A 21619-nucleotide genomic window follows, 5' to 3' on the forward strand; every position below is an offset into this window, starting at 1 on the left:
ATCACCATGAACAGTCTCTCTCCCCCACCTTCCTGTAGTGAGCAGCTGGAACACATTCAGGGTGGCAGCTCTAGAGACCAACCAAGTGAGTGAAAAGCAGGAAAACAAAGCAACTCCAGAAGAGTTGGAAGAACTGACAGCGTTTATCCAGAAGAAGAAAGGATTTAGTTTAACAGGAAGAGCTGTCTTCAAATATTTGCAGAAGAGCAGTCAGACTTCCTTGGCACACCTTTAGAGGGGTGGGCTAGGAGTAATGAGTGGGATGTCAAGGCAGAATTTTCCGAGAATCAGAGTTGTCCAAAAATTAGCTGGGCGGTGTCGAGAATTGGTCAGCTTCCTAAGCTGAGGGGTTCCCGCAGAGGTGCCTCATACTTGCCAGGGGTGCCGTTGAGGGAATTATTACATTAAGGGCTAGGTAACCTTCTCCGAGGTCCCTTCCAAGTCAAAGATTCTATGATAAGGATCACAAATGCAAATATATTAAAAGGCCATGTAGGTAACATCAATGAATAAAATGCTTGCATAAGAAAATAAGGAGTCAGAGGGGTTGTGGCTAAGTATACAAATAGTTTGTAATAATGTTCACATTTCTTTAAAAGATAAATAAATAAATGACATATGGGTCAAACAAAACCTGTCTGTGGACCTAATTTGGCCTGCTGGTCTCCAATCTGTGTCTCAATTTGTTTTCTAAGTCCTGAGGTCTAGGTTCTCATCAAAGTTCTATTACTTATTATCTATGTATACATTACCTGTACGCACTGGTTCTTCCATTGTGGATCTCGGTTTCCTCACCTGTTCTCTGAGGGGATTAGATCGCCACCGAGTCCTGCTTCAGGTCCAGTTTACCTCCCAACTGCTGGCAAGAGCAGGACCCAGGAGGATAGAACACAAGCTTGGTAGACAGGAAGCATTATTCTTGTCGTCTTTATTACTTAGAAGGGTATAGCTTACTTACAGAACTCTGTGCCAGGATGAATAGAGATGAGTTCTTTGCGAGCAAGGAATATATCTTAATCAACTTCCTTGTTCTTTTTTCCCCCCAATTTTTAATATTAAAAGCATACAGAAAAGTACAGCGACTAATTGACGAAAAGCCCATGTACCCAACACCAGAATTAATAGATTTTGTATGTGCATCATATCTTTTTATAATAAAATAGTAAAGATGTGACTAAATCTGCCCTGTATGCCTCTCTAATCCCAATCACCTCCCTTCCTCTCCAGAAGCAGCCACTATCATGAAGTCAGTTTGAACTCTGCCCTTCATGTACTTATGCTTTGAATACATATGTGTGTACCATAAACAACACGCAGTATTTTTATGTCCTAAAAACTTTCATAAATGGTGTTATATTCTACATATTTAAATGTGAGACATAGTACCTCTTTCACTCAACAGTGCAATCTTAGAGATTCATCCAAGTTGATACAAATTTAATTCATTAATTTCAATTGCTAAATGGCATTACACCCTGTTAATATACCATAATTTATTTTTCGCTTAATTTAAACTCTTTCCAGTTGCTTGTTTATTTAAAAAATGCATTGAACATCATTACGTATGTTTTCTCTATATGTGACTATACCTGGAAGTGAAATTGCGAGTCAGCAGGTATCTGTAGTGTCAGTTTAACTAGATATTGCCAGCTTGCTCTCCAAAGTTTGTGTGCCGGTTCACACTCTCCAGCAGGATGTATGAATTTCTGTTTTGTCAAATCTGGTCATCATTTGGTATTCTCAGACTTTTAAAAATTGTTCCAACCTAACTGGTGAGAAACATCATTAAGGCTTTGAATTGCGTTTTTCTGATTAGTGAAGCTGGGTATATTTTCATCTTTATTGTCAATTCCAGCTCCTCTTCCATGAATAACCTGTTCATATCTTTTGCTTGCTGTTCAGCTGGATTATTTTTCTTTCTTTTTCTTCTTTTTTTCTTGTTTTGGAGGAGGAAGGACGCAGTTCTACATACTGGTTAGCAGCAAGCTCTCTGGAGCTGATCAGCGTGAGTTTCACTTCCGAACTTGTCACTAATAGTTCTTTGTACTTGAGTGTGTTACTTAACCTCTCTGTGGCTCAGTTTCTTCATCTGTAAAATGGAGATAAAAATAGTATTTCATAGAATTATTATAGTGGTTAAGATAGTTAATAAATGCTAACCAGTCAGAACAGATCCTGGCATATAGTTAACTGCTTAATAAATGCTAGCTATTATCTTTCAGGTGGGAAAATGTTCTTTATATAGTCTGGATAGATTCTTTGTCTATTATGTATGTTGCAAAAATCTTTGTCTTTTGGCTTTATGAAGTTTTGTCATTCATGTATTTCAAATTTTAATGTTGATTTATCAATTTTCTTTACAGTTTGTGCTTTTTTTCCATGTCGATAAATGTATTTTTCTTCCCAGGATCATAAAGTTGTCCTCTAGTATTATATTTTAAAACTATTTTTAACAAATTTAGTCCTTTAATCTACTTGGATTTATTTTTATACAAAGATAATGGTCTAATTCCCTTTCTTTCCATACAGAAAGCCAATTATTCCAGTAAGTTCTGATTTTTGAAGCTACCTCTATCATAAATCAAGTTCCCTTATAAGCCAAGGTCTATTTCTAGGCTCTCAAGTCTGTCTAATTAATCTACTTTTAACCCTGCAAAATACTACATTTTCCAATTACTATAGCTTTAAAATAATTCTTGATATCCAGAGGAGCAAATTCTCCTAGTTCTTCTTGTAATTATCCTGCCTATTCCTGAACATTTACTCATACACGGGAATTTTAAAATGCGTTTATCAAATTTCATGAAGGAACATCTATTGGGATTTTTATTGGAATTGCATTAAATTTGCAGGTCAATTTGGGGAATAATTTACAGTATATGTTCATAATGTTGAGCTTGTATATGCATAAACAAAATATTTTTTGACCTTGTATGGTTTTATAATTTTCTTCTATGAGAGTATTAAATACTATTAGATTTTGGGGGTGGCGGGTACCATGTAAATTTGAATGCAACTGTAAATGTAGTCTTTTATTTTTTTATGAGGAAGATTTGCCCTGAGCTAACATCCATGCCAGTCTTCCTCTATTTTGTATGTAGGTGGCCGCCACAGCATGGCCACTGATGAGTGATGAAGGTGCATGCCCTGGAACTGAACCAAGGCCACTGAAGTAGAGTATGCTGCACTTAATCACTAGGCCACAGGGCTGGCCCCAGAATGGAATCTTTTTAAAATAATATTTCCTAACTTCCAATTACTGTTAAACAAAATCTCACATTGTAATCATTTTTGTATGTTGTTCTTATTTCCAACAAACTTCCCAAACTTTTTTATTCCGAATGGTTTGTCTGTGGATTCTTTTGTGTTTTGTGTACAAACAATGATATCATCTGCAAATGACAATTGTGCCTTTTCCTTTCCAATAATTATATCTTTTAATTCCTTTTATTACATCTTTGAATTGGCTAGCACTTCCAGTAATTGCTCTATAAATGTGGTTTTAGTGAATAGTTTCTTGTCTTGAGTTTAATGTGAATGCTTCTAAAATCTGACCCTAAAAGATGACATTTGCTATGGGTTAAGTTAAGGAAGTTTCCATTGTTAATATACTGTTATTTTTCCTTAATTTATGAACAATTATTGCTTTTACAGAATTTTTTCTATATCCATTAAGACGCTTAGATATTTTTCCTTTTTTCTGTTAATGTGTTGAATTACATGAAGAGATTTTCTATTTATTTATTTGCCTATTTTATTTATTTCTAACGTCAATGCTTCTTTTTATTCTTGGAATAAACTCTGTTTTATCATGATGCAGTCTAAGTACAATTCTGGACTTGCTAATATGTTAACATGATTTGTTGATCTGCACCGTAGTGAAGGTGGACAATAAATACCATTTCGATGTTTGATACACATCAAAAATTTGATATAGTTTGGGGTCTCTTGGAAGAAGGCACTCAGATAGCAATTAACATGCAAGATGTTTATTAGGGATGACTCTTGGAATCAAAACCTGTAGATAAGAGGGGAGGAAACAGATTGGGCAGGAGATGCTGAGCTGTAGATGCAGTCTCAACAGTGATCTAGGATGACCCCATGAAGAGCTCCAGAGCTGGGAGGGCCCTTCAGAGTGGACCCTAGTTAAGGCAAGGGTGCCAGAATTTTATTCCCTCTGTCTGATCAAGCCTGGTTGGATTCAGTCTTCCCTGGAAAGATGTGTGCTTTGGGGTGAGGCAGGTTTTTCAGAGATGTAATCCCCCAGTAGAGGCTTGTAGCTGAAAAGTGTCTTCCACCAGCACGTCTAGAAGTTTGGGGAACAAGTCCTTCATTACTAAACAGAGATCTGGGCAGAACACTACAGAATTCACCACAATCCACCCCTTGCTCTGCTCAGATCCACTATTTCATATAGATTCGAGGAGCAGCTCTTCTAGCATTCCAGAGGGCCTCTATTCCTGGGGAAAACATAGAAAAAAAATTAGTCCGGTAAACTATAGTCCCCACAATTGGAGCTGATCGCAGGGTCATAACTAATCCTAATTATCTTCTTTCTCTACTCTCTATTATAAATTCTCCTCATTCTCAGCTAGCATCGCATTCTGGCAGTCTTGGAGACTTACCTGAAGATATGAACCAGACCTTCATTCCTCTGGGGTCTAATTCCTTCCCTGGTTACCATGACCTTCTTGGACCAGAGCTATTGCACTTGTCCATTAACTGTCAAAATTTGGTATAGGGGTATTAAAGATACCCAAATTTATCACCTGGTTACCAAATATCTTCCTCCTTCTCTCATTGTGTAACAACATCCTTATCTACTCCTGCCAAGATGGTGAATCATTTTCTTAGCTGCTGGTCCCTTGTCATGAGCTGTCCAAAGCACGCAAGCAGCAGCCTAAGCTAGAACCCATTCAAAGCTGGCAGCCGTTCACAGCATCTGGCATATGGACCAGACTGGTCTTCCCAGATAGAGTCCCCAGGTATAGAATCTGCTGCCTCTAGAGCCCAAGGATGCACACCAGGCATTTTGCTTCCTTTTCCATGCTGAGAAGTACAAGTTTCAATAATTTGCTCTTTATTGGAGGAGGAGGGGTGATTCTCATCACACCATTTTTACTGCTGTGGCAGACGCAGAACCTTCACAGAGTTTATCTCTAACTCTCTGGAGCACATGCTTCTTAACAAAGCCTCCAACTAGTGTCTGCTTTTTGCTCATCTGGTTCCATTAGCATGATGTTATTGGTGTCATGAACAAATGTCATAATCTGTGTGGATATCCAGATAGTCTACATCCCTTCAGACTCCATTTTGACAGAAGGCAGAAGTGTTAACACAGCCTTAGAGCAAACCTGTAATGTATCTCGTTGTCCTTTTTAAGTAAATAAAAACTCTTTCTTTTCTTCTTTTTTTTTTTTTTGCTGAGGAAGATCCACCTAAGCTAACACCTGCTGCCAATCATCCTCTTTTTGTACGTGAGCCACTGCCATGGCATGGCCATTGACAGGCAAGTGGTGTAGGTCCGCACTTGGGAACCGAACTCAGGTCACTGAAGCAGAACACACTGAAGTTAACTACCAGACCACTGGGGCTAGCCCAAGACAAACTCTTTCTTTTCCTCTCTTCCTGAGGATGGAAAAGAATGTGTTTGCCAGATCAATGGCTGAATATCATCTATCTGATGCTGTATTAATCTGTTCTAGCAAAGATACCACATCTGCTGTTGGGTCTAACACCTGGCTGTGTTTGCAGTAATCCACAGTAATACTTCAGGATATGTATTGTTTTTGCAGTGTCCAGATTGCAGAATTAAATGGAGACCAATGGGAATCATCATTCTTGCATCTTTTAATGGATTTTAAAGGTAGTACTGATTTCAACTATTCATATTAGGCTATGATTTCTTTTTTAATTTACTATCTTGAAAAAGAGATGGGAGATGAGAGAGTTTCATAGGCTTCCATTTGGCCTTTCCCACTAGAAAGCTCTTATCCTATAGACCGAGGGCCCAATGTGGGGGTTGGGCCAACTCGCAAGAATGTCTATTACAGTTATAAATTCAGATCTGGCAAAACGACTGCTGACTGGGTCCACAGACGCAGTGGACCCACTGTGAGCTTACCTTGGCTATCACATGTCCCCACTCTAACAGAGCTCATGATGGCACTTTGGCATGAATATCAACTTAGACTCTATATCCAACAATCCTCAAAATGCTTGTTCCCGAGTTACCCAGTAAATGGCAGGAAGTCTCTGGGAACGGTCGGAGGAAGCCATTGCCATGTATATTTGCCATGATATTGCAGGGGGCTTCCTCTGAACCAGTCTTTTCTTTAGTCAATCGGTCTGGGTCTGAAAACTGGACACTGGATGGAGGAATATAATTTTTGTTGGAATGATTGCCCTCAGCCTTCTGATCATCAACCTCGATTTCTTTTTATTTTACACATAGAATAGCACTCACATTGGTGCCCGTATATTTTGCCCCTAGGGATACTGCATTCTTTTAACCATCTCCATAACTTTCTGAAATCAGCCTCCCTGCTGCTCTTCCAGCTGTGCCAGTTATTGTAACAATTGTGCTCATCTGCCTTCTGAGTATAGAATACTGCCACCTGGCTTCCATTGTTTGCAGTCAGAGTGTCCTAGGATCTCCTTTGCTGTGTATTAATGAGCCCACCTCTGTGATGACTTCTACCATCAGCCCTGACTTGTAGAAGAGAATCACTACCGATCTTACTGACTCTGGTGCTTCTCCCACCAGTACATTCCTTGTTGTCCTGGTGAGTGATACATCCTCTCTGCCCTCCTATAAGATAGTCATCTAGTAGGTTTTCTGATCTTACATTGCATATTCACTTTAATTTGTCCACTTCCCTGAGCCTTTTAGTTTCTTTTTTTCCATCTCCTGTCATGATCATTCTGGCTTTTATTCTTCATTAATGTAGCGCATTGCTTTTTTCCATGTTTCTAGGAGCCATCACATCTGCTTATTCACAGCGTCTCCTGAGGTTCTGGCTAGGATGTTAACACTTGCATCCCTGTGATGCAGTCCCATGTTGATAAAGTCTCTTTCTTCCAAATTTATGTTCCCTTTTCTCAGGCTAGTAGCCTCAGAATGCAGTCCCAAGTGTATCTTCCCAGCTCCTGCTGGTACGTGCCAGCAGGTCCCGAAGTTCCTTTGGGTGTTGCTCCCTTTCCCCTTCCTAGCAGCTCAGGTACACCATAACCTAGTATGGCCAGATTATGTTTGGCTTAATCCTGGTTATTGTCCTACTGACCTGGAGGGAAGATAGGGCTAGAAACTGGGGATAGAGTGGAGGCTGTGTATATTGTCTCTGCATCATCTTCAAGCAAGCCGGGGGGTGGGGGGGGGGGGGGGGGGTGGGGGGGGTGGGGGGGGTGGAGCTGGGAAGCGGTGCTAGCTCTTTATAGGGAAGGGCCACTCTGAAGGCTTATCTTGTTCGGGTGTGTCTGGGGATTCAAGATTTTCGGATGCATCAGCCTGGGTGCCCGCATGTCATATGTCCCAACTAGAGTCCTGACCTTGGCAGAGCAGACCTACTTGGTCAGGAGTTTGACCTTCTTTAGAGCTTGACTACCTGTACACTTAAGTCCTGGGCCTGGTCCTGAAATTTTTCCAAACCCCATACATCCCACCAACTAATGCATCCAACGTTGTTATTTCTTTTGAGTAGCATTTGCCTGTATATCTTTTCCTGACTTTTTAAGTTTTTATTTTTTATGTTGTCACATTTTAGGAATTTCTGCATATAGCAAGAATTTTTTATTTACAGTTTCCAATCTGCCACTTCATAGGTGAATATAATTCATTCAGATTTACAGTAATTTCTGATATATGTGTACCTGGGTATACCATCTTATTTGGCATTCTCTAGATACTAGGCTTTGTCTTATTGGATTGGCCACGTTTTCCTTGTTTCCTTTTTTTCTCTCTCTACTGGTTTTGAGGTTATACATTCCATTTCCTTTTTTCCTTTTTTCTTATTTACTTTTGCAGTTTTAATGCACAAAGTTAAACAAATCTAAGACTAATCCATATGTCTATCATACTACTGAACAAAATGAAGAACATAGAGTGATTTAACTCTGGATTTTGCCCTCGTATCTTCCTTTATGGTTGTGGCACAGTTGGGTTCTACTTTTGTTTGATCCCCACTCCCCCTTAGGTGCATATTGGGTTCATTTATCCCCACAGGCATATGTCCGTCTAACACTCTGGCTCTGATTTCCTTTTCATTTCTAGGACTTTGTGATTTTTTCCTTTTCTTACTTTCAATTTCAGCTATGTACTTTAAAGGAAAATTTGTGTTCCATCTTATTCAGCATTTCTCCGTGTTTGGAGCAGAATAAAGTTTCCCATTTCTGCTTAGTCCACCATATTGACTAGAAGCTTCCTTTTATTAATCTTAACCACTTTTCAATCCTTGAAAACTATCCTTCATGTAGGAGATCATCAAGGCCATTCATTCATTCAATATTTATTTATTGAGCACCTCCTGAGGGCTGATGCTAAACTGTGCCATTAGGAAAACTTGCTTCGTATCTGGAAAATATTTATTCTGTGGTTGAAAGAGGTGATGAGAGGGCGTGCTTTTCCCAGGGGGCTCTTGTAGTCATCTCTCCTAGTTAAACATTCTCGGGGACAAATGCTCTCCTAAAAGGAGGTAGACTGATGAACTGAAAATTTCCACTCTGTTAGAAATGACAGCAGAGTTTGATTCTCTGAAGTCACAGGCCTCAGGGAAAGCCTCTGTAATTGAAATTCACCAAGAAATTGAGCATTTGTTTCAGCCAAGAGATTCCACCTCCCTTTTCACCCACCCTTCCCTCTCCCCTACCTTCTAAGGCACCAAGGCTTTCAGCAGAGTTCTCTCTCTCCGATAGCTCTAGGGAACAGAGAGATGATTAGGAAGTGGCAGTGGTGGAGAAGCTCAGGGTTCTGGATGGTCCACATGACACCCAATGATCAGACAGTCTTTGAAAACACTTGTCCCTCTACAGCTTTGATGTGCCCCCACATACTCCTCAGGCACCTGCACTGATCTGGTACTAAGTCAGCTCAGGTGTTGTTTTACTTTCATTTTATATCTCTCATTGTTCACAGTGTTTGTTTGTCTCTCCCTCCCAGAGGCCTTCGACCGCTGAGGAAGAACATGCAGGAAATCAATGTGGCCTGAGTAATACGCTTAGCCTCTCTGGGGGGAGCAGCAACGCAACAGAAAAACAAGGAGAGTCAGTCTCATAAGGTTTCTTCTCTTCACACTTTCCTCCAGAAACACTTGGCCTTCATCAGACTCCTGGAGCTGGCCCTCTGGTTCTCTGGAGATCCCTGGCAGGTCCCAGATGGTGAATAGCATCCGCTTCTCGTTAGAGTTCCGCTCTGTCTGAGCAGGTTTTGGAAACAGCCTCTGAGAGCTTGTTTTCCATCAGCCCTCTGACACTCCTGTCTCCTTCACAGAGACCCAGTAATTGGGGCCTCCCGGGTCCTCAGCTGCAAACACCTCCTCTCTCACTCTACAAAGATTTTCTTTGTTCTTTTACAAAACACAGGTTTGTGGCTGAACTGTTCCTTTCCCACACCCAAGACAGGCATAAAAACTCATCTAATTTTCCTTCCAGTCTTTGGTTCCAAAGTAAAAGTCCTTATTTTTGAGTGTCTCTGCCTCAGGGGGCCTAAAGAGCTTGGTAAAGGTTTACCAAGCGAATTAGTCCCTCGTGCCTCGTTGTTTGAAAAAAGACTAGACTTTTAAGACTATAAAATAAAATGTCATTGTAACTCTTCTTCCACGCTTTAATTTGTTTGAAATTGTGATTAATGATGATGATGATGATGAAGATATATTAACAATGGGATAATAATAGCTAAACATTAACTATATGTGTACCTGGCACTTGCAAAGTGCTTCACTAGCGTTGTCTACTTTCAGCCTCACAACAATCATATGAAGTAATTACTATTTATTTCACTTTTTTAAAGATGTGGAAAATGAGGCTTAGAGAGATAACTTGTCTTACCACAGGTCATACAGGTGGTAGATAGTGACACTGAAATTTGAACCGCATAGCCTGACTTGTAACCACCATGTTGAACTACCTTCTGAATATCCAGCAAGTATTTCTTTAGGCCAGGCTCTGTACAAGAGTTAACACAATTACTAAAACAACTTATTTTCTGGCAAGGACTTTACACGAAAACAGATCATCAAGTCTTAGGAGAAGTTAACCAGTCAAAGGTAGTCAAAGTATTCCTGTGGGAGAGGCTGAATGAGCAAAGACAAGGATCATAAATCAATAAGGGTGTGACATCAGCAAGGTGGAGGGCTAGGAGGCCCCAGTGCTCTTCCCTCCCAGAAAACAATAAAAACAATAAACAAACAACTACAAAACAATGAAAATAGCTCTGGGAAATCTCTCGACTACCATGAAAAAGCAGCAGAAATCCTGTGGAGCTCAAATACCAAGGATGGCCACATAGGAAAACATAGGATGCAATTTTCCCTGTGTTCCCCTACCCTCTGGTACAGAGCAGCTCAGTGTCAAGAAGGACCCCTTGGAGGGGTTTCACCCCAGGGGGAAAGGAGAGCAGAAGAACCCCAGCAAGCCCCACTATGGATGTTAGCAGACTTTGCTACTGAGGACCCCCAGTCCTTACTAATGCTGAACCCAGCTGACAGAGCTGCCCAAAGTGCCAGCTGCTGCTTCTTCTCCCCAGGGCTGGAGCAATCACAGTGGTGAGACCTGCCCCCAGGAGCCCCGGTTGCTGCTGTGCCCCACTCTTTGGGATCAGTACACCATAGGGCCTCACTATCTATGAGACTGCTGCTCTGCACCCTGCTCTCAAGTCCCAAGTCACAGCTTTGACCCACAATAACCAGGGCTGCACTGCTTCTTCTCTGCATCTTGCTGCCTGGGTCCCGACACACAGCTTTATGAGCCATCACTGGGGCTGTGCTGCTGCAGCTCTGCAACTGCCCCCTGGGTCCTAAGTTACAACTTTGCCTCACCATCACTGGGCTCCCCCTACTGCTGTTCTGCAACTGCACCTTGGGGCCAGAGTTGGGACTTTGACCCACCATCCCCAAAGTGTGCTGGCACTGCACCCTTACCCCTGCACCCAAGCCACTGCTGCACCTTGTCATCACAGGGTGCATGCCATTCCTGCTTCTCCTCTCACCAACCCCAGGCTCAAGTCACTGCAGCAAGCTCGAGACACTCAGACTCCAGTGCTGCAGAAGATCTGCACAAACCCTCACCTCAGATACTAGTGCCACCACTGCAGCCAACACACCTGTGCCACCAAACCCAGGCACTATGGTAGTTCCATGTGCAGCTGATCCCAGCCTGGCACTACTGCCACTCTATGTGCCAGTGTGCTAGATCTGGTGCCAAGAGAGATTCCTTCAGCTAGAACTTCCACCTACAGGCAAAAAAGGAGAACAGGAGGACCCCAGCAGCCTTTGCCTTCATGGATGCCAATAGCTCTCACCACCACTGCCAGCCACAGAGCCTCTGAAGTCTTCATCAGTGTTGACCTCAGCTGATGGAGCTGCACAGAGGCTACACCACTGTGCCCTCCCCAGGAACTAGAAACACTTCACTTCACCCTCTCAGCCACCTTCAAAGAGTCTGGGATTCAATATTCAAAGTAAACTCTTTAAGAGCAGCGTAAGTGAGGGAAGAGAGGACATCAAAGAAGTACTAAGACTGAATCATGAAATAATAGAAAATCTGAAGCCATTTTCTACAATGAGCAAGGAGAATGAATCAGTCATTAAAATCTCCCAACAAACAAGAAAGGAGATTGAATCAGTAATCAAAATCTCCCAAGAATTAAAAGCCCAGGAGCAGATAGCTTCACTGGTGAATTCTACCAAATATTTAAGGAAAAATTAATATCAATCCTTTCCAAACTCTTCCAGAAAAATGAAGAGGAAAGAGCACTTCCAAACTCATTTTATGAAGCCAACATTACCTTGACACCAAAGCCAGACAAGGACACCACAAGAAAAGAAAATTACAAGCCAATAGCCCTGATGAACATAGATGCAAATTCCTCAAAAAAACACTAGCAAACTGAGTTCAAGACCACATTAAAGAAATCATGCACCATGATCAAGTGGGATTTATCCGTGGGATGCAAAAATGGTTCAACATCTGCAAATCAATAAATGTGATACAATACATCAGCAGAATGAAGGATAAAAATCATATGATCATTTCAGTAGATGAAGAAAAAGTATCTGACAGAATTCAACATCCTTTCATGATAAAAACTTTCAACAAACTAATAATAGAAGGAATCTACCTAAACATAATAAAGGCCATATATGACAAGCCCATAGCTAACATCATAATCAATGGTGAAAAGTTAAAAGCCTTTCTTTTAAGATCAGAAATGAGACAAGGAAGCCCACTCTTGCCTCTTCTACTCAACATAGTATTTGAAGTGCTAGCCACAGCAATTAGACAAGAAAAAGAAATAAAAGGCATCCAGATCAGAAAGAAAAAAGTAAAATTGTTTCCTTGCAGATGGCGTGATATTATATATAAAAAACCCTAAAGAAGCCACCAAAAATTTGTTAAAACTAATAAATGAATTCAGTAAAGTTGCAGAATACAAAATCAACATACAAAAATAAGTTGCATTTCTATACACTCACAGTAAACTATCTGACAGAGAAATTAAGAAAGCAATCCCATTTGTAATAGCATCAAAAACAATAAAACACTTAGGAATAAATTAAATGAGGCGAAAAATCTATACACTGAAGACTATAAGACATTGATGAAAGAAATTGAAGAAAACACAAATAAATGGAAAGATAGCCCATGTTCTTGGATTAGAAGAATTAATATTGTGAAAATATCCATACTATCCAAAGTGATCTATAGATTTAATGCAATTCCTATCAAAATCCCAATGATATTCTACACAGAAATAGAAAAATCTATCTTAAGTTTTGTATGGAACCACCAAAGACCCAAATATCCAAAGTAATCTTGAGAAAGAAGAAAAAACCCAAAGGCATCACGCTTCCTGATTCCAAACTATATTCCAAACTCTTGTAATCAAGACGGTATGGTACTGGCATAAAAACAAACACGTAGACTAGCTGAATAGAATAGAGAGCCCAGAAATAAATCCATGCTTATACAGTCAATTAATTTTTGACAAGAGTGTCAAGAATATAGTGGGGAAAGGATAGTCTCTTCAATAAATGGTGTTGGGAAAACTTGATATTCACATGAACAAAAATGGAAACTAGACCCCTATCTTACACCACTCACAAAAATTAACTCAAAATGATTTAGACTTAAATGTAATACCTGAAATCATAAAACACCTAGAAGAAAATAGAGAAAAAATTCTTTGACATTAGTCTTGGCAATGAATTTTTTTTAATAAGACACCAAAAGCCCAGGCAACAAAAGCAAAATTGAACAATAGAGACTATATCAGACTAAATAACTTCTGCACAGCAAAAGAAATAATCAATAAATTGAAAAGGCAACGTACAGAAAGCACTTCTACAGAATGCAGAGAACAATATAGTAGTTCCTGAAAAGATTAAAAATTGAACTACCATATGATCTATCAATCCCATTGCTGGGCATACATCCAAAGAAAATGAAAACAGTGTATCAAAGAGATATTCACACTCCCGTGTTTATTGCAATATTGTTAACAATAGCCAGGATACAGAAATAATCTAAATGTCCCTTGAAAGATGAATGAATAAACAAAATGTGATATATATAAATTGATCAACTACAAAGAAGGAAATCCTGCCATTTGTGACAAGATGGATGAACCTAGAGGGCATTATGCTAAATGAAATAAGCCAGATAGGGAAAGACAAATACTGTATGGTATTACTTATACATGAAATCTAAAACAAAACAAAAAAAAGGTTGATTTCATAGAAACATAATAGAATGATAATTTCCAGGGGCTGGTGGAAGGGAAACAGGGAGATGTAGCTCAAAGAAACAAACTTTCAGTTATAAATAAAAAAGTTCTGAGGATCTAATGTACAGCATGGGAACTGCATTTAAAAATTCAGTATCGTATACCTGAAAGTTGCTGAGAGTAGATCTTAAACATTCTCACCACACACACAAAAAAGGACTTAACTGTGTGAGATGATGGATGTGTCAATTATCTTGTCTTTGGTAATCATTCTGCAATGCATATGTATATTAAATTGTAAATATATACAATTATATTTGTCAATTATTCCTCAATAAAGTTGGGAAAAATAAATCAATAGGAGCATTCTGGGAACTACAGGGAATTCAGTGCTGTGTGACTGGACATTTGCATGGAGGGATAGATAAGAGCAACACAATGAAGGGCCTTGCATGCCATGTTGGTCCTCTGGGAGTCTTTGAATATAATTGAGGTATAAGAATCATCCTGATTTGCTCTCTAGAGAAGAAGGAGTGTAGACGATTTAGGAGTGAATGCAGCTAAGTCCTAATACGCTTCTGCTATTCCTGAAATAGCTCTAATTTCTGTGGCAGAGAAGTGCAAAGCCTTACCCTGAGACTGTGCACCACCCTCTTGGAGGCTGGAAGACTGTTGATGGCTCCTTGTCTTTTATGGGATATAAAATGACAATAAAGGAGCCTACCCCGTGGCCAAGTGGTTAAAGTTCCATGCTCTCCACTTCGGCAGCCCGGGGTTCGTGGGTTTGGATACTGCGTGCAGATCTACTCTGCTCATCAGCCATGCTATGGAGGCATCCCACATGCAAAGTAGAGGAAGATTGGCACAGATGCTAACTCAGGACTAATCATCAAGCCACAAAAGAGGAGGATTGGCAATGAATGTTAGCTCAGAGCAGAGCAAATCTTCCTCACAAAAAAACAATAAAATGACAATAAGAGCAGAGTTCTAGACTGGAGCCAAAATAGAAGGACTTTTCATATCAATAAATTTTTTTTTTTAGGGTGATTACAGTGTGTTGTGCCCTAATGACAGTTGCTCAGGATACGAAGTCAAATAAGAATGAAAGCTACCATTCAAGCACTTGAAAGATTAATAGAAGATGCAAATGTATAGAAGAAAAAATAGACCACAGTGTGATATGTTCAGTAAGAAGTAAGCATAAATAGTATAGAAGTTCAGAGGAAGGATACAGTGGAGATCTGGCAGGGGAAGCTCCATAGTGGGTTCAAGTTCTGACTCTGTCTCTAATTATTAGCTCTATGACTTTAGGCAAGAAACGTAATTTCTTGGGACCTTATTTCCCCCATTAGCAAAATGAGAACATTGGATGATGTCCAAGTAAGCTCTCAGTTTTAAAATATAGGTGACTAAAAATGCAATCATTTTATGACACCAATGACTTTAAAATACTTGATTTATAAAATTTAGCACATAGAAATGTGAGTTAACCATCAATGTCTTCTCCCCATACACATTCCCTCTGAGGTCAACTTCCTTAAGTATATTTGAGGAAAATGCTATCAAAAGATGTTTTGTAATTTGAGGGTTTGGGTCTCAAAATTCTAAGTTGCAGAATCCTAGGTTAGCCCATAGTAGTATAATGCAATGCTTTTAAGCTTAAACTCTAGAGACCAACTAGTTTTGTGACCATGGGGAAATAACCTTCCTGTGCTTCAATTTCTTTACCTGCAAAATGGGAATAACAATTGGATACACTTTTCAGTATTGCTAAAAACAATAAATTAGTTAATACATGTACAGTGTTTAGAATAATAGCTAGCATATGATAGACATGCAATAAATATAAGTTAAATCAGCCTATAATGAAACTCTGTGGTTTTCCATCTTTTCTTTTTAGATGTGGGCTACTTCCTACAAAAAAAGTTTATGCAATTAGAGTTGTGTATTGAAAAACCCTAGGGTAACCACTAAAAACATTTTAAGAGTGGTGTAAATAATAAGTCAACTGAGGAAATAAAATGGAATCATAAAAATGCTCAATTAACCTAAGAGAAAGCAGATAAAGAAGGAAAAAGAAATAAAGAACAGATGGAAGAAATAGAAAACAGCCATCAAGATGGTAGATTTTAATCCAACCATATCAATAATCACATTAAATATGAATGCCTGAATGCACCAGTTAAAAAAGATTAGATCAAAAAGCAAGCCTCAAGTATATGATCTCCTCAAGAAAACAACTTTAAATATAAATATATATAAATTATCATAATTATAAATATTATATAAATTAAAAGTAAAAGAGAAAATACACTATGCAAACAATAGCCCAAAAGAAGGCTGAAATAGCTATTTTGATATCAAACAAAATAGACTTCAGGAAAAGGCATATTATCAGGGATAAAGAGAGACACTTCATAAAAATAAAGGAATCAATTTTCCAAGAAGACGTAACAATCCTAAACACATACGCCCATAACATCAGAGCTTCAAAATACATGAAACAAAACCAAATAGAACTGAAAGGAAATACAGACAGATCTATAATTGTAGCTAAGGACTTCATCATTTCTTTTAAAATAACTGTTAGAGAGAACATGTAAGAGAGAAAAGCAGTAACAATATAGGAGTTCTGAACAACATTATCAACCAATTAGACCTAATTGACACTTATGGAACTCTTCACCCAACAACAGCAAATACACTTTCTTTTTCAAGTGTACATGAAACATTCACCAAGATAAACTATATTCAGCTCACAAAATAAGTCTCAACAAATTGAAGTGAATAGAAATCACACAAAATATGTTCTCAAACCATAAAAGAATTAAAGTAGAGATAAATAACAAGCTATTTAAGAAATTTCCAAATATTTGGAAATTAAGCCACACAATCCTGAACAACCTGTGGATCAAAAAAGTAGTCCCAAAGAAAGTTAAAAAATATTCAAAGGTGAATGAAAGTGAATATACAGCAGTATAAAATGTGTGGAATGTAACCAAAACAGTGATTACATGGAAAAATAGAGCATAAAATGGCTATAACATAAACTTGTTATAATGTATAGCATAAAGTGGCTAAACAAAAAGAAGAAAGGTTTCAAATCAACAATCTAAGCTCTTAAGAAAAAGAAGAGTAAACTAAACCCCAAACAAGCAGACAAAATTTAAATAATAAAAATAAGATCAGGGGCCAGCCTGATGGCACAGCAGTTGAGTGCTCACATTCTGCTGTGGTGGCCAGGGGTTCACCGGTTCAGATCCTAGGTGCAGACATGGCACTACTTGGCAAGCCATGCTGTGGTAGCATCCCACGTATAAAGTAGAGGAGGATGGGGACGGATGTTAGCTCAGGGCCACTCTTCCTCAGCAAAAAGAGGAGGATTGGCAGCAGTTAGCTCAGGGCTAATCTTCATCAAAAATAAAATAAAAAATCAAACAAATAAAAATAAGATCAGAAATCAATGAAATTGAAAAGATGAAAAACCGTATGATCATCAATAGATGCAGAAAAATCATTTGATAAAATTCAACCATTTATGGTAAAAACTCTCAGCAAACTAGAAATAAAAGAGAAATTTCTTAACCTGACAAAGTGTACACGGAACCTTCACCAAGCTACAGCAATATTATACTGAATGATGAAAGACTGAATTGTTTTCCTCTATCACAAAAAGCAAAGCAAATATGTCTGCTCTCTCAACGTCACACTAGAAGTCCCATCTAGTGCAATAAGGCAAGAAAAAGATATAAAAGGCTTACACTTCAATAAAGAAGAAATAAAACTGTACTTACAAATGATATGACTGTTTATGTTAAAGAAAATCACAAAACAACTCTACAAAAATGATTCTAAAACTAATAAAAAGAATTAGCAAGGTCACAGGGTACAAAGTTAACAATTGGAATTCAATGTTAAAAAATAATACTATTTACTATAACACCAAAAATAATTTAGATATGAGTCTAAAAAATTATGTGTAGAATTTGTAAGCTAAAGACTACAAAACAGTGATGAAAGAAATTAAAGAAATCCTAAATAAGTTTAAAATCACACCACATTAATGGATTTGACTCAATATTGCTAAGATGTCATCTATAGATTCAACAAAATCCCAGCAAGTTCTTTAAAGCTTTAGAATCACCAGTAAGGTGATTCGAAAATTCATATGGAAAGATAAAGGAACTAGAATAGCCAAAATAATCATGAAAGAGAAGAGCAAAGTCAGAGGACTCACTTTCCTCTATTTCAAGATGTATTGGCAAATAAGCCTCCAAAAAGATGTTCAATGCCATTAATCATAGGGAAGTGCAAATTAAAACTGCTGTGAGATACCAACACATGCCTAGTAAAATGGTTAAAATTTCTTTTTAAGTGGCAGCACCAAGTACCAACAAGGATACCAAACAACTGAAACTTTATTACATAGCTGGTGGGAATACAAAATATTGCAGCCTCTTTGGGAAAGAGTTTGGCAATTCTTAAAAAGTTAAACATACACCTACCAAATGATCCATCAATTCCAAACCTACGTATCAACCCAAAAGAAATGAAAATTTATGTACCTGCAAAAAAATCTATGTGAAAATTTATAGCAGCTTTATTCGTGTTCATCAAATATTGGAAACAATCCAGATGCCCAGCACACAAATGGATAAACAAGCTGTGGCACATTCATACAATGGAATACTCTACAGCAATCAGAGAGAACAGGCTATTGATTCACAAGCAACATGGATGAATCTTAAATGCATTTTGCTAAGTAAAAAAAGCTAAACTCAGAACACTGTATATTGTGTGATTCCTTTTATATGCTACTCTGGGCACGGGGTAATTCTAAGGAAGGAAAATGGAACAGTGGTTTCCACAGGTTATATGGCGGGAACGGTTGGCTATAGAAGGGCAGCACGAGGAAATTTAGGGGCTGACAGAAATACTCTGTATGCAGCTGCAGTGGTGGATACATGTGTAGGGGAGGAAGACATTTCCTCTACCCTCTCTGGGTTCTTCTGGCCAGAGAATGAAGTAAATTCACATGAGACAGAATAACAGGAGAAAATTAAACAAAGCTTTATAACATGTATGCATGGGAGAGGCTCAGGCAAGCTGAGCAACTCGCCAAAATGGCTGAAGCCACCACCTTAAATATCATCTTCAGCTAAAGACAAAAGAGGATGTTGGGGGTTAGGGGAGTCAGTTACAGGAGGTTACCAGACAAGCACAGTAAATAAGAACAAGGTTATTAAGCAGATTTAAGTCCTTGCCTTCTGCACTGATAAGAGTTTCTAGAGGTAAGGTCATGCCCCTTCTTCCTGGTACAGAGAGGGAGTCACCTTTGCACATGGAGATTTCCTTTACAATGTAAATGTCTCCTAACAAAGGGCAAGCAAATTCCACCCCTCAGAGTTGCCTTCCTGTCTGCAGTTTATTAAAAGTAACCAGCCCCAAACAATCCTCATGCCAAAGAGACATATCTTGGAGTGGCCAATTCCACTCCCCTACACACGGATCTGTACATTTGTCAAAACCCATAAAGCTGTTCACCAAAAAGAATAAACTTTAAGTTATCAGTTTTTCTTTTTTTAAACCATCAAGTTGTTAGGAAGGGAGGATGGATTCCAGGTCATGACAGATGAATTTAAGTTATTACAAATAACTCACACGACCTCACTGAAGGAAAAGGGGGAGAAAGGAGATGACCTAAGTAACTTAGAAAAACAGTGTTTTCACTGCATACCTAACAGCTAAAGATGAAAGAACTATGTGGAAAATTATACACTAGTTGGTAAATTTGTTTCTTAGAGGGTTATGAGTTAATAGTTCTGAAAATACTTTATTAGTAGACTAGGGTTGAACAAACAAGTAAATATATTTTATGCTAGTCAGAGTTGGGTTTCTCACTGTTAGGAAAGAAGTTACAAGTAAGGAAAAGGTAAAGGCTAAAATGAACTCTGTGTTCCTGGATTAGAGTCAAAGGTATCAATATAAACTCATACATTTTTAAAATTAGATAATCTAGCTAGCTAGCTAAAAAAACAGATGTTTGCACGGATTAGTTAGTATTTATACATCTATTTCCTAGTTCTATCCACTAGACGAGAAGCTGTGATTCTCAATAGTGGTCAGCACATCTAGATCCCAGACCTTCATTTCTGAATACCATTCTCTAACAAAAGGAATTGGGACTCCTTAGAGAACTGGTTGATTCCAGCTCTGAAACAGGGAAAATACAAGATAGACCAAAATATTCCTGTGGTGTCACAAAGAAAAAAATTGCTTGAAGAAAAAGAAAAGATGAGGAGCCTAGAAAATCACCATGAGAACACCACAGCAATAATTGCTCCAGGCAAGATCCATCTAGATGCTAAAATTAGCAGGCAAACGTTTAGGAAGCCACAGGATATTTGCATAGTGTCAAAGTATCATCTCACAAATTTTCAGTATACTACAAAGGGAAAAATAGCACTTTTCCAGTGGAGAATCATGTAGATACCACCTTAACCAAGTGGTCAAGGTTAATGTCACCAGTAATAAGGCATATTGACATCATATACCCCTGATATAATGCAGTAAGAAGAATACATCTTCTCTGTGATATCTGCATAACTTCAACTTAGGAGAAAATGTCAAACAAACCCAAACTGAGGGCATTTACACAAAATAACTTGCCAGTGCTCTTCAAATGTGTCAAGGCCATGAAAGACAAGGAAAGACAGAGGGACTATCACAAATGGAAGACATTAAGAAGACCTAAATGCAAAGTGATATCCTAGGTTGCCTCCTGAAGCAGAGAAAGGATATTGGTAGAAAAACTGGTTATATGTATATTCTACTGTTTCGCTTTTCTGATTGAACACAGACTGATACAAAAGGTAAAAATAGAGCTGCTCCTAAATGATCCATCTGACAGGTGCTTCTCTGTATCACCTGTTCTCCTCCTCACTTGGTTCCACAGCGCTCCCCGTCTGACTGTTATTTCCATGCTATAATCTCTCTCAAAATGATACTCCCACCCCACACAGGTCTCAGCAGAAAGTGGGATGTGGGGCACGTCACGCTTCTGTGTGTTTCTCTTTATTCCCCATAGTGCTGTATATAAGATGATGGTATTGTATCCAATTTCAGGAACAACTTCAGGTAGGAAGTAACGAAAGTGAATTGCAATATAAGAGAGAGAAAAAATTTTCTGCTTCCATAGTCCAAGGGAAAAGCACAGAAGTGTTTAATAGAAGGTCTACACATGTTCCACCCCCACCCACAGTCTTTCTTCCCTTATCCTCAAGTCTGCCTTCCTGTCAAAAATACCTCCTTCTTATCGGTGGTTACCATGGAAAAGGGGGGGTGGGGGGAGGGCACAGAGGGGGAAGTGGTGTACCCACAACATGATTAACAAAAATGTACAACTGAAATCTCACAAGGTTGTAATCTATCATAACATTAATAAAAAAAAAAAAATACCTCCTTCTTCAATTAACTACAGTGCAAATTGCCATCATTCTTCTAAGATGAACCCCCCAGGCGTTGATCTGACCCAAGGACCCATTTCATTATCTTTTTAGGTTGAGGTCACTCATAAAAATACAATTCCCTAATCTAGATTAACTCTATGAAAAGGGAGTGTTAGTTCTGTCTACCTAGATATTATTTCCCTAAATACAACATAATTTACAAACACCCATGTTT

Source organism: Equus asinus, chromosome 25 (assembly GCF_041296235.1).
Source record: "Equus asinus isolate D_3611 breed Donkey chromosome 25, EquAss-T2T_v2, whole genome shotgun sequence".
NCBI classification, from domain to species: Eukaryota; Metazoa; Chordata; class Mammalia; order Perissodactyla; family Equidae; genus Equus; species Equus asinus.